This window comes from Bos indicus, chromosome 18, assembly GCF_029378745.1.
Source record: "Bos indicus isolate NIAB-ARS_2022 breed Sahiwal x Tharparkar chromosome 18, NIAB-ARS_B.indTharparkar_mat_pri_1.0, whole genome shotgun sequence".
Lineage (NCBI taxonomy): Eukaryota > Metazoa > Chordata > Mammalia > Artiodactyla > Bovidae > Bos > Bos indicus.
The window spans coordinates 22,743,569-22,757,980 of NC_091777.1; the positions used below are offsets into that span (position 1 = coordinate 22,743,569).

The 14,412-nt window shown below is 41.7% G+C and overlaps 1 protein-coding gene across 4 annotated transcripts in view; it reads left to right on the forward strand.

The window, feature by feature from the left end:
* Positions 1-14,412, forward strand: part of FTO (FTO alpha-ketoglutarate dependent dioxygenase) — a 424,275-nt gene that overhangs the window by 127,513 nt on the left and 282,350 nt on the right. The gene's annotated exons all lie outside the window — the stretch shown is intronic.

Consider the following 14,412-nt stretch of genomic DNA (forward strand, 5'->3'; position numbering starts at 1 on the left):
TGATTTGTCAACTGTGGACTTGTTCTTGGCTTCCTCCGGTTTTGACTACTGTCCTTCCTCATCAGAAACAGCTGAGGTGGGTTTTATAAGCTGACAGACCTCTATTTTCAGGAGTATCTCTAGCCCGCCCCCCTCGCCCCCCCATCAGTTCTGCAGTTTTAGACCTGAGAGGGTTTCTGTGGACAGCCTGTTCTTGCAGTTTCTGAAACCTGGTGCCCTTGGAGCAAAGATCACAGGCTACCTTTTCTGTGGTCTGCACACATTTTCCTTCTCTGATTGTTCAGGTTCTGTGTTTTGAAGGTCCCCAGTGTTTTTCAGAACAGGATTATAAAAAAGGTAGGTGGACAAATCAAGGACAGAGTGACCTTTTCTGACTTCTTTGCCTGATCATTTGGCAAAGGAATATAAGATGTAGTGTTAGCTCTTTTGGTGATGGAGAGGGAGGCCTGGCATGCTGCAGTCCATGGGGTTGCAAAGAGTCGGACACAACTGGGTGACCGAAGAACAGCCATTAGCTCTTTTGCCAATTTCTCTCTTCTTGTTCACTGAAAAATGCTTGGAAAACCAGAGTTCTAGATATACCATCGGGAATCAACTGGAACTTTTAAGGGCCATTGTTTCCTGAAAGCTTGTTTTTTAATTGGATTTTGTTGTTATTTGACTCTTATTTACTAAGACAACTGTTTTAGAAAAGGGATTTTCAAAAAGAAACTGTCCTTGCTTGCTCTCTATCTTACCATTTCCCAGTCTCAAAAATTTCCTCTGGATAGCTAAAATGTTTTCCACCTTTACCTTTGGTCTTTGGCCAGGATCAAGGAACTAGTTTAGCAGTTAGAAAGTTTACTAGTTTCACTGGCATCTCAAATAATGATGCTGACCTAGGAAAATTGCTTGCAGGAGATTTGATGCTTTCCTAATGGAAAGAACCGCGAACCTCTGATCTTTAATAAGGTCTTGCCAGGGATTTAAGAACTATCACATCCAAGAACTCTGATGTTAACGAACAATGGAGTTTGCTAGTTTCTTTCTTAAGGAGGCAACTCTCTGAAACCGAGGCAGTGGTATGTGATAGCTCAAACAGCTACAAAGATGTCTTTGTGCTCCTGCATGCTCTCAGCCTTTCTGTTTAATAGTCCTATTGTACTCCCAGAGCGTGGGTGATCAAATAGTTTTTGAAACCTAGAATATCTTGTGGAGAGGAATGAAAATTTTTAATGACTGTTTCTGTGGTTGGGAGTAGTTAAGACTGATAAACTATACAAATAAACCTAAGTACATAAAGCTTCATCCTTGCGCTTATCACCTAGACGAGGGAACTGCAGAATGCAGATCTATAGGGGCAGGGTAATTCCTTTGTGTTCTTAATCCCCAAAGTTCCCAGAACTCGATCTCATAATAGTAGCAATACTGGGAGCCCTCATTTATTGAGCACCTACTGTGTGCCAGGCACTGGTAGAAGCATTTTACATTTATTTACTGATGTTATTTTTGCAACTCTGTGAATGAAGTACTACTGTTATCCTCATTTTACATATGAGGAAACTGAGGTGCAGGAGGATGGTGAACTTTTCCATGGTTATACAGCTATGATCAGCAGAGCTAGGATTTGAACTCAGACCATCTGGCTTCAGAGTCCTAACAGCTAAGGCTAAATGCTTTGTGAGCGGGTATTTCCTACCTCTACAGTATAGCTGGGCTTCCCTGGTGGTTCAGTGGTAAAGAATTTGCCTGCCAATGCAGGAGATGCACGAGACACAGGAAACATGGGTTCGATCCCATGTCTCTGACCCTGGGAAAGCTGAATCCACTGAAGCTTGGACATTTGTTTCCATAATTCTTAAGTCTTTATTTCAAAGTGAGTAGCTTTATACTTCTTAGCTGTCTTTGAGACCAGGAAAAGCTAGGTTATAATTACAGCTAGAAGTTTTAGAGCACTCATAACTTAAAAAAAAATTTTTTTTTCCCCTTAGCCTCACAGCATCCCTGTCTAAGGTCTCAAAGCTCATTTGATCTTGTTTATTTCAGCGTGTCATGCCATATCTGTGTTTGTTGTTTCTGAAGTCACTTCCACTGCTCAGTAAAACTTGTTTGATCTTATAAGTCACATTTTTTTAACCCCCATGCAATTATTTATTCAATTAACAGTACGCATCTACTGTTTGCCAAGCACTCTTCTAGATACTGAGAATATGACAGTGAACAAAAATTGTTGCCCTCGTGGAGCTATGTTTTAGCAAGGAGAGACAGGAAAGAAACAAATAAGCTTATATATATTGCAAAGGTAAGGCACAGGCTTACAGTTTTAAATAGGAAAGTTAGCCTTCCTTCAGTTGGGTAACCTTGGAGCAAAGATTGGGAGGAGCATATGAATGAATTGTGAAGACTCAGAGATGGGACATGACTTTGGGATGTTTCAGAAGCAACAAGTATGGATGGAAGAGAGGCAGAGAAGAGGTGAAGTAATAGAGGTGAAGACAGACTGGAAGACTAGGGGTCAGAAGACTAGGTGGCAGAAGATAGGACCTTCTAACACTGCTACAGTATGTGCTAAGTTGCTCTGTTGCATCCAACTCTTCGTGAGTCCATGGACTGTAGCCCTCCAGGCTCCTCTGTCCATGGGATTCTCCAGGCAAGAATACTGGAGTGAGTGGCCATGCCCTCCTCCAGGGGATCTTCCCAACCCAGGGATAAAACCTGGGTCTCTTACATCTCCTGAACTGGCAGGCTGTTCTTTACCACTAACACCACCTGGGAACAGGAGGCCCCCCCATCGACAGGGGATGCCTTCCAAGACCCTCTGGTTTCCTGAAACCATGGACAGTACTGAACCCTATGTAGATTGTGTTTTCTCCTATACATCCATACCTATGATGAAGCTGAGTTGATAAATTAGGCACAGTAAGAGATTAACAACTATAACTAATAATAAAATATAACACTTATACCATAATAAGAGTTCTGGTTTCTCTCTTAAAGTATCATATTGTACAGATTTCGTACCTTGCCTATCTTAACTAACCACTTATCACTCACTGTCACCGTAACATTTGGAGTTTGAGGTGCAACAGCAAAACTAGCTTAAATTTCTTTTTCCTTCTTCACGACTTCACAGGTAGAAGATTTGTTCTTACCATAGATGTTAGAAACATTGGCATACAGCTCTTTTTCTTTCCATACTAAGTTGAGAACGTTCACCTTTTCACTTAAAGGAAGCACTTTACAACTTCTCTGTGGCCTATTGGGATTGCCAGCATCAGTGTTCTTATGCTTTGGGATCATTGCTAAGTATAGTAAGGGAATGCAAGTGCTGGATCCAGTAATGCAAGCTTACTGGAATGCAGGCACTGCAATACCATGACAATTGACCTGATAACCAGAGGGCTACTACCCACCACTGGACAAAGGGGTGAGTTACTTTCCAGGCAGGACAGAGCAGGATATCATCGTGCTGCTCAGAACGGCATGCAACTTAAAAACTTATAAACTGTTTATCCCTGTAACTTTCCATTTGATATTTTCAAGATTACTGTTGACTGTGGGTAGCTGAAACCACAGAAAGCGAAACAGCAGATAAGGAGAGGCTATTGTATTAATAATAACAATCCTGGGCTTGTCCTTGGAGCGGGATGGGGAGCCATTGCAGCAGGGGTAGAGGGGAGGCAGGACTGGAAGCAGGGGAGCTGCAATAGGCCATTGGGTAGTCCAGACTAGAGACGGTGGATCAGGTTAGAAGAGGCAGAGGTGATGAGACATAGTTCTATCGAGTCCCATATCTTTTCACCAGAAAAGATGGCAGTGCCTGTCAGAGAAGAAGCCCAGCAGCAGCATCTCCCAATTGTCCAGAGAGGGCTAGGGATTTCCCTGGTGGTCCAGTGGCTAAGACTCAATGCTCTCAATGCAGGGGTGGTAGATTTGACCCCTGGCCAGGGAACTAAATCCCACATGCCACAACTAAAGATCCTACATACTGCAACAAAGATGGGAGATCCCAAGTACTGCAATTAAGACAGTGCTAATTTGTTTCAGTCATGTCCGACTCTTTGCAACCCCATGGACCTCAGCCCTCCAGGCTCCTCTGTCCATGGGATTCTCCAGGAAAGAATACTGGAGTGGGTTGCCTCCAGGGGATGTTTCCAACCCAAGGATGGAACCCTGGGTTGTCTCTTACATTTCCTGCATTGGCAGGTGAATTCTCTACCATTGGAGCCATCTGGGAAGCAATTAAGACCTGGTTCAGTTCAGTTCAGTTGCTCAGTCATGTCTGACTCTTTGCGACCCCATGAATCGCAGCACACCAGGCCTCCCTGTCCATCACCAACTCCTGACGTTTACCCAAACTCATATCCATCGAGTCGGTGATACCATCCAGCCATCTCATCCTCTGTCGGCCCCTTCTCCTCCTGCCCCCAATCCCTCCCAGCATCATGGTCTTTGCCAATGAGTCAACTCTTCCCATGAGGTGGCCAAAGAATTGGAGTTTCAGCTTCAGCATCAGTCCTTCCGATGAACACCCAGGACTGATCTCTTTTAGGATGGACTGGTTGGATCTTCTTGCAGTCCAAGGGACTCTCAAGAGTCTTCTCCAACACCACAGTTCAAAAGCATCAATTCTTCGGCTCTCAGCTTTCTTCACAGTCCAACTCTCACATCCATACATGACCACAGGAAAAACCATAGCCTTGACTAGACAGACCTTTGTTGGCAAAGTAATGTCTCTGCTTTTCAATATGCTATCTAGGTTGGTCATAACTTGCCTTCAAAGGAGTAAGTGTCTTTCAATTTCATGACTGCAGTCACCGTCTGCAGTGATTTTAGAGCCCCCCAAAATAAAGTCTGATGCTGTTTCCACTGTTTCCCCATCTATTTCCCATGAAGTGATGGGACTGGATGCCATGATCTTAGTTTTCTGAATGTTGAGCTTTAAGTCAACTTTTTCACTCTCCTCTTTCACTTTCATCAAGAGGCTTTTTAGTTCCTCTTCACTTTCTGCCATCAGGGTGGTATCATCTGCATATCTGGGGTTATTGATATTTCTCCCGGCAATCTTGATTCCAGCTTGTGCTTCCTCCAGCCCAGGGTTTCTCATGATGTACTCTGCATATAAGTTAAATAAGCAAGGATATACAGCCTTGACGTACTTCTTTTCCTATTTGGAACCAGTCTGTTGTTCCATGTCCAGTTCTAACTGTTGCTTCCTGACCTGCATATAGGTTTCTCAAGAGGCAGGTCAGGTGGTCTGGTATTCCCATCTCTTTCAGAATTTTCCACAGTTTATTGTGATCCACACAGTCGAAGGCTTTGGCCTAGTCAATAAAGCAGAAATCGATGTTTTTCTGGAACTCTCTTGCTTTTTTGATGATCCAGCGGATGTTGGCAATTTGATCTCTGGTTCCTCTGTCTTTTCTAAAACCAGCTTGAACATCTGGAAGTTCACGGTTCACGTATTGCTGAAGCCTGGCTTGGAGAATTTTGAGCATTACTTTACTAGCATGTGAGATGAGTGCAATTGTGCGGTAGTTTGAGCATTCTTTGGCATTCTTTGGGATTGGAATGAAAACTGACCTTTTCCAGTCCTGTGGCCACTGCTGAGTTTTCCAGATTTGCTGGCATATTGAGTGCAGCACTTTCACAGCATCATACAGCCAAATAAATAAAATAAATAAGTGTCTTTTAAAAAGATAAAAGGCTAGGACCATAAGAATGGGTGGACTTTCCCCCCTCTCTCCATAGCTTTATTGGAGCATCATTTACATGCAATAACTGCACATATTTAAAGTCTGCAATTTATGAAGTAGGATGTGAAGTTTGAGGTGGTTCATTGGCACAGACTAGCCCAGATGTCCCATCTGGGGAGTTCTTATCAACATAATCGACTCTACTTTGTTGGAGTTTCAGATTCCTGAGTCCCATGCTCTTCCTAATTTTTTTCTTTATTTTAGTGAAGCATTAGAGATTAGTATCCTCTAAAGATATCTTAAGAAAGGGCATTTAGAAAGCACATTTTGGAGACCTTGAATGTCTCAATTTATCTTTATTCTGCATTGACATGTGTAGATACTTTACGTAAGGAAATCTTGATGGAAAATAATTTTCCTTCAGAATTTTGGGGACATCATATGTACCAGTGTCTTTTTATCTTCCAGTGTTCATGTTGTGAGCTCTGATTTTTTTTTTCTTTATCCCTTATTTGATAATGATTTTTTGATTGGGTTTTCCCCTAATATTTTATACATTCACAGTGATTTTTTTTTCATCCATTATACTGGCATTTGATGGGTCCTTTCAATCTGGAAGGAAACTCATGTCCTTCAATGTGGGATATTTTCTCGAATCACTTTGTTAATTATTTCTTCCTCTCCAGCTTTCTTTTCTCTCTAGAATCCATATTTTTTGATACTCAGACTGTTTCCTGTAATTTTGTTACTTATTCTCTTGTTTTTTAATCTTTTTTGTATTTTAATCTTTTTAATCTATTTGTTTTTAATCTTTTTGTATTTTTTAAACTGAGAGTGTAACCCACTCTCAGAAGTTTTCTTACCTTTATCTTTCAACTGGTTACCACTATCTTAACTTCTAAGGCCATATATTAGTTTTATACATATTTGAATTAGAATCGTAAGCTCTTTGAAGGAATGGTTTGTGTCTTGATCCTTCTTTGTATGTGCATATAATGCAAATCAGTATTTTTTTGCCCCAAATCAGTAGGTATCTTTTGTCCTTGAGTAGTTCATGCTATTTAACTACATTGTGGCCATTGTCCAATAACTGATTTCTGCAGCTGCAACGTCTGTTTAATACTAAGATTCTTTAGATTGCACATAGCAGATGCTTGGCCTAAACAGGTTCATTTAAGACAATATGAAATTGTTTTATTTAATACTAAGACCAGTCTCGCTGGCTTCAGGCACCTTGTTTCAACAGTAATGGTGTGGCCAGCTTCAGACTTCTCCCCCTTCATATTTTGGCTCTTTTTGAGCTGTAGCTTTATTCTCTTGAGGGAGGTAAACTTCTTGTGGCTCCCAAGTGCCTGCCTCCAGCTTTTGTGGCTACTCTCTTTCTTACTGAGGAGCTTTGAGAAGAAGAGAAACCGTGCCTTGGACATGGGTAAAGCTTTGCCCTAGGGACTTCCCTGGTGGTCCAGTGGTTAAGAATCCACCTTCCAATGCAGGGGATGTGCCTTCTGTCCCTGGTCAGGGAACTAAGATCCCACGTGCTGCAGGACAATTTAGCCTGTGCACTACAACTAGAGAAGCCTGGATGCTGCAACGAAGACCCAGCGCAGCCAAAAATGGTTAAAAATGAAACAAAGCAAAACAAATTAGTTAAATAGAAAGCTTTGCCTGAAGATAGGTGAACAAATAATTATTATTTTTTTTTATTAATCCAGGTTGATTGTGGTCTTCTATGCTGTTTACAGTCTTCCCTGGTGGTTCAGTAGTAAAGAACCCACCTGCCAATGCAGGAGACGTGGGTTTGAGCCCTGTGTAGAGAAAATCTCCTGGAGAAGGATATGGCAACCCACTCCAGTATTCTTGCCTGGGAAATCCCATGGACAGAGGGGCCTGGTGGGCTACAGCGCATGGGGTCACAAAAGAGTCAGACGTGATTTAGTGACTAAACAACAACAACAATATTGTTTTCAACATCCAGGTTTTCTCTAAGGCTCCATGACTCTGTACTTTGCTGAGGTTGCCCACAGAATTGCAGCCTTTGTTGTTTGAAGCTCTGGTTCAAGGAAGTTTATTTGAGAAGCATTTCGGCTTCCTCTCCTCATTTTATGTGTGTGTCTGTGTGTGTGTGTGTGTACAGTCACTCAGTTGTGTCCCACTCTTTGTGACCCCATGGACTGTAGCCTGCCAGGCTTCTCTGTCCATGGAATTTTTCCAGGCAAGAATACTGAAGTGGGTTGCTACTTCTTCCTCCAGGGAATCTTCCTGACGCAGGGATCAAACCCACGTCTCCTGCATTGGCATATGGGTTCATTACCACTGAGCCACCAGGGAAGCCTCTCATTTCATATTTTATTTTAAATAATGTCATGGTCTTAGAGCTTTAGCCAAGAACCCCCAGAGCAATTTTTCTCTCCTCTTCTCACTTTCACTTTATTCCACCATGTCCATGAAACATGATATAATGAGGTTCTCCTATGATGTGAATATTTATATCTTAAAAATTTTTTTTCCCAAATGCTTAATCTGAAAGCTGACAGAGCCAGACATCCTGTTGAAAGGCTTCAGATTTTTTTGGTAAAGAGTTCTCAATATTTCTCATGAAATCCTAGAAAACTTATAATTAATTTCATAATTTATCTGTGTCAGGGGACTACATTTGTCCCTGAATTGCTGCTTTTGAGACATGTTAGAACAGCTTCTTGTCATGGATTTTGAGCTGAGATTGATAAGGGTTTTTTTTTCCTTCAAAATTCTGAATTCTCTATTTCTTCAGACCATACCTTGCTCAGTGGCTAAGGAGTGTGCTGTGGGTTAGCAACTGGCTTGACTGATTGTTCCTCACAGCCAATCAAGCAATGCATTTTTAACTGGTAGAGCTCTTCCAGGAAATCTTCTTGGCCAGCCCTTCTTTACAAGGAGCAGAGACCTTCAGGTTGTTATTGTTGTTTAGTTGCTAAGTCGTGTCCAACTCTTTGCCACCCCAGGGACTGCAGCATGCCAGGCTCCCCTGTCCTTCATTTTCTCCCAGAGTTTGCTTAAACTCATATCCGTTGAATCAGTGATGCCATCCAACCATCTTATCCTTCGTCATCTCCTTCTCCTCCTGCCCTCAATCATTTGCAGCATCAGGGTCTTTTCCAATGAGTTGGGTCTTCACATCAAGTGGCCAAAGAATACCAAAAGGAGCTTCAGCTTTAGCATCAGTCCTTCCAGTGAATATTCAGGGTTGTTTTCCTTTAGGATTGACTTTTTTGATCTTGCAGTCCAAGGGGTTCTCAAGAGTCTTCTCCAATACCACAGTTCATAAACATCAATTCTTCAGCAGTCAGCCTTCTTTATGGTCCAACTCTCGCATCCATACATGACTACTGGAAAAAGCATAGCTTTGGCTATATGGATCTTTGTCGGCAAAGTGATGTCTCTGCTTTTTAATACACTGTCTAGGTTTGTCATAGCTTTTCTTTCAAGGAGCAGACATCTTTTAATTTCTTCAGGAATATTTCCCAAGTGTTCTCTGGCTTATGCCATTTGCCATTATTTTGGAAACCTGTCCAGAAAGATTATCCAAAGTCAGCACTTAGAAACATCTACCTTCCAGAGGGATCATTCTAGGAAACAGATCTGACCTACGGAAAAGTCACCATCAGTGTCTGCCACTGCCCTCAGCATAAGCCTTAGCTTGCTTACGTGGTTCACGAAACCGCCATGCCTCTTTGGGCCTTTCCCCACCTCTTCAGCCTTTTCACTTGCAAATCCATGTCATTCAAGTAACAGTCCTTTGGTGTTTTTGTTGTTCAGTTGCTAAGTCACGTCTGACTCTTGGCAACCCCATGGACTGTAGACCCCCAGACTCCTCTGTCCATGGAATTCTCCAGGCAAGAATACTGGAGTGGTAGCCATTCCCTTCTCCAGGGGATCTTCCTGACCCCAGGATCAAACCTGTGTCTCCTGCTTGGCAGGCGAATTCTTTACCACTAAGCCACCTGGGAAGTCCATAACACTCTTACCACTAAGAATCATTATGTTTCTAAACATCCACCTGCCATATCCCTTCTAGAGTGTGTCTCCCAGCCTTATACCTTTCCCCTTTCACCTTTTGTGTTTCTCCATTTTGAGAAATGATTCCTGGTCCCAGACACTGGAATGTCATAGATCAGTGCTGGACAGAAAACATCCTTAGCCTTTGTCTACCAGCTGAGCCTCTGCAACTTCTGGGTTTCTCCTGCCTCAAGATTTGTGACATGAACAGGATGGGACCTGCTGTGTAAGCCCCTCTAGGTATGGGGTAAGGAAGCAGAGGAAATTGTTGTCTGGGCCAGAGTCTTAGAAACGTTAGCACTTGGCTAAGGCAACACAAGTGTGCGTGCGTGCATGCTCGATTGTGTCTGACTCTTTGTGACCGCATGGACTCTAGCCTGCCAGGCTCCTCTGTCCATGGGATTCTCCAAGCAAGAATACTGGAGTAGGTTGCCATTTCCTTCTCCAGGGAATCTTCTCGACCCAGGGAGTGTACCCACGTCTCCTATGTCGGCAGACAGGAGAAGCCCCAGCTAAGGCAATAAGAAATAGGAAATAGAGCTGTTTTTTTAATGTGTGGTGATGAGAAATATATGTATATATATATATTTACACACACACACATATATATTTGCACATCAGCAAAATTATTGCCATAGAATATTAATGGTATTATGCTTTAAATATGGTAGAAAATTTCAAGTGATATATTTTACTTGATTAGAACTGTCATCTCTTCTTTCATGCTCAGGCTTCTGTATTTGTTGCCTGTGTAACAGTGGTTTGCACACAGCTCCGGGAATGCACACAAAATATTTGATGACATTTATCTTTTATTAAATGGAATTAATTTTTTCTCAAAAAACTAGTTAGCTATTTTTTTCTCCTTTATTTCTTAAAGCCTTTTAAAGATGTGACAGAAAAATCTTACAGGTACACATGGAAAAGTAATACTTGATTGCAGCTGAAAATTAATTGGTTAACCTGGGGGTTGGAGTTTAGGACATTTTAAACCTGACGGTTAAATTTCACATTCTTTTGCGTTTTGTCACATCTTTCACTTCTTTAGTCGTTTGGTTAGTGGGAGCTGGGAATGCACTGAACACACCGAGACACATAAAACCCTTTCAGTGTTGCTGAAGTTCAAAGGCAAGTAGGAGCCAACTGCCTCTGCTTGTTTCCAAAATAACATAGGGAAACAGTAATCAGTTGCAGTTGCTATAAATAATTACAAGTTGATTTTATTGAGAAAGTGAGCAACACTGTATTTATGCAATAAAAAATTTATCAGACATACATCTTCCCTCCTCCCTTCCCAGCCCACGGAGGAAACAAACCTTCAACAAAACATTATTTTAATGAGCACATTTCAAAGGTGCTGGATTTATGGGAGACATCAGGCAACACTGATTGCAATTACTGTCTCTCTTTGTCGTTCAGGACTTTATTGATGCCATATTGAGAAGAGTGTGAGGATGAAAGTTAGAGGGGAAAGTAGTCAACCAGCCTGTTAGCCTGTAAACATCCATACTCGGTGGCATCAAAAACCTCCTTAAAATGGTTGTCTTTGTAGTTTAAAACTCATTTCTTTTTCAAGTTGTTGATTTGACCAGAGATGGATGTACAAAAAAACCTTCTTAAAATGTCTCTATTCTTTTCCTTGGGCTTCCCAGGTGGCTCACTGGTAAAAATATCCACCTGCTAAGCAGGAGATGTGGTTTCAATCCCTGGATCTTAAAGATCCCTCGGAGAAGGAAATGGCAACCCACTCCAGTATTCTTCTCTGGGAAATCCCATGGACAGAGGATCCTGGCAGGCTACTGTCCATGGGATTGCAAAAGAGTTAGACATGACTTAGAAACTAAACAACAATTCTTTTTCTTGGGCTACAAGCTACAGCTATTATCATTGGGACCCTCTAGAATAAAGCAGCCTGAAGACTTATAGTATAAAAGATAATAAATACTGATTTTTCTTATTAATATTCTTTTGTTAAATCAATCTGCTTATCAAATAATTGAGTATTATTGCTTTATTATGTTGTATGTTGGTATTGGTCACGTGAATTAGTTGGTATTAGTCACATTACATCATCTTTTTTCTACATTTTTTTTTTAACATTTTGGCCACACTGCGTGGCATGTGGGGTCTTAGCTCCCTGACCAGGGATTGAACCCACACCGTCTGTAGTGGAAGCACGGATCCTAACTGTTGGGCTGCTAGGGAAGTCCTACATCGTGATTATTGTATTCAGCCTCAGCTTCCTCACTAATGTGTGCTGTGCACATCTCTATCACATCACAGATACCAAGCCTATAGAGCAGGAGTCGGCAAACACTTTCTGTATAAAGGACCAGATAATAAAGATTTTCAACTCCAGAGGCCTGTGGTCTGTGTCTTAGCTACTCAACCATGTTGTTATGTGTGAAAGCAGCTGTGGATAGGATGTCAGTGAACGGGCCTGACTATTCTTGTTAAACTTCACAGAAGCAGGTGATGGGACCGATTTGCCTATGGGCTAGAGTGGGGTTCACGGACTTGAATGCCTGTCGGGGGCCAGGCAGGTATCTAATGGAGTCACGTGGCTGACAGAACTGCCACTTGTGCCTTGTCTGAAAGATGCAGCTACTTCTTACTTATGGCCACTTGTGACCGGCTCAGTGAGACCTGAGTTTGTAATTCACGAGTAGCTGGAGCAACTTCCTGGTGGTCCAGTGGCTAAGACTCTGAGCTCACAATGCATGGGGCCCAGGTTCGATCCCTGCAACTAAGACTGGGCACAGTCACATAAATGAATAAATCTATGTTAAAAAAAAAAAAAAGAATAAGCTTCAGAGTCAGACAGACCTAAATTGAATTGTGCTTACTAGCAGTGTGAACCTAGACAAGTTATTGTGTTTTTTAAAGAATAGCTGGAAATTGGTATTTTAGGCAAAGCACTTTTATCAGTAGGCAGCTAATTTAGATTCAATCAGAAAATGTTGTACAGGTCAGGCTATATACCTTTGAGAACTCTTTTCTGGTCCATAGGATCTAATTTAGAAGTGCTGGTCTTTTCAGGTATAATTATGTATAATGAAGAACTTCCTGTCATACTTTGACCACCTGAGGAGAAGAGTCAACTCATTGGAAAAGACCCTGATGCTGGAAAAGACTGAAGGCAAAAGGAGAAGAGAGTGGCAGAGGACGAGATGCTTAGATAGCATCACTGACTCAATGGACATGTATTTGAGCAAACTCCGGGAGATAGCAAAGGACAGGGAAGCCTGGTATGCTGCAGCCCATAAAGTTGCAAAAAGTTGGTCAAGACTTGGCAACTGAACACCACCACCAAGAACTTGTTGGTGAATGTTATTAGACACTTGTTGGTGAATATCATTAGACACTTGTTGGTGAATATCATTAGACATGGGCAGCACATATCTAGTTCAGGTGCTGCTAACTACCCATTCTAGTGCTGTGACAGACATCAATAATCGATCATACCACTCTATCCTGCTGAGCTTAGAGTGATTCACCACCAGACCTCAAAAAAGCTACAGCTGGTAAATTCACTGTGTCCTTTGTAGCTCAGCTGGTAAAGACTCTACCTGCAATTCAGGAGACCCCTGTTTGATTCCTGGGTGGGAAGATAGGGAAGGGATAGGCTGGGGAAGGAATAGGCTATCCACTCCAGTATTCTTGGGCTTCCCTGGTGGCTCAGACGGTAAAGGATCAGCCTGCCATGCGGGAGATGTGGGTTTGATCCCTGGGTTGGGAAGATCCTCTGGAGAAAGGAACAGCTACCCACTCCAGTATTCTAGCCTGGAGAATTCCATGGACTATTCAGTTCATGGAGTTGCAGAGTTGGACACGACTGAATGACTTTCACTTTCTTCTGATATGTAAGGTATTTGTCAACCCTGTTCCAGAGGATTCTCTTTAAAATGTATTTTGGATTAACCCAGAAAATGGCATTGAACTTTTAAACTCTGTGATTTTAAAGAATCTAGCCAGAAATTGCTCTTAACCACAGAGTATTTGAGAAAATATATATCATAAATAACAACAGATAGGACAGAAGGTAAAATCCTGTTCCTATGGCAGTATCAGATTTTAGATTCAAACTTAGGGAATTGAAGACTATCCACAGTTGGATGTGTCCTTAAAAACTTTAGTAGCATTCCTTCTTTGACGACACCTGAACTTGTTTTTCTGGTGTGTCTTTTTTCATCATACCTGTGTGAAGTAATGGGAATGAATAGTTATAAAGGGCAGGTCCTTTTTTTCTTTCTCTTTCTGATCCTGATGCTGGTTTACAGATACTAGATAGAGTGTAAGATGTTCAGAATTTAAGGACTCTGTATTTGAATATATGCCATCTGGGATGCAGGTAACTTTCGGATTGTGTATGTGACATGCTGGATGTGATGCTGCCTAAGTAAAAGGTGTTTTATTGTTCATTTTGATTGCATAAAATTTACATCTTTTGTATTCTGCCCTCTGTGAGTCTAAACCATACTTGTCTTTCAAGTTTGATCATCTCTAAGAATTTTGTTCTACTTGTTCTAGCCTGCATTGAACCTGTCCTTTAGATTTCTTGAATGTTGAGAACTGTGCTAATTCAGCAGTGTCATACTTTATTATTACATTATTTGACTTATTTGCATTTGTTATTCGCCCACCCCCTGCCATAATTAACATTTTCTTTTCCTGTCATCTTGCACAGTAAAGACCATGAATG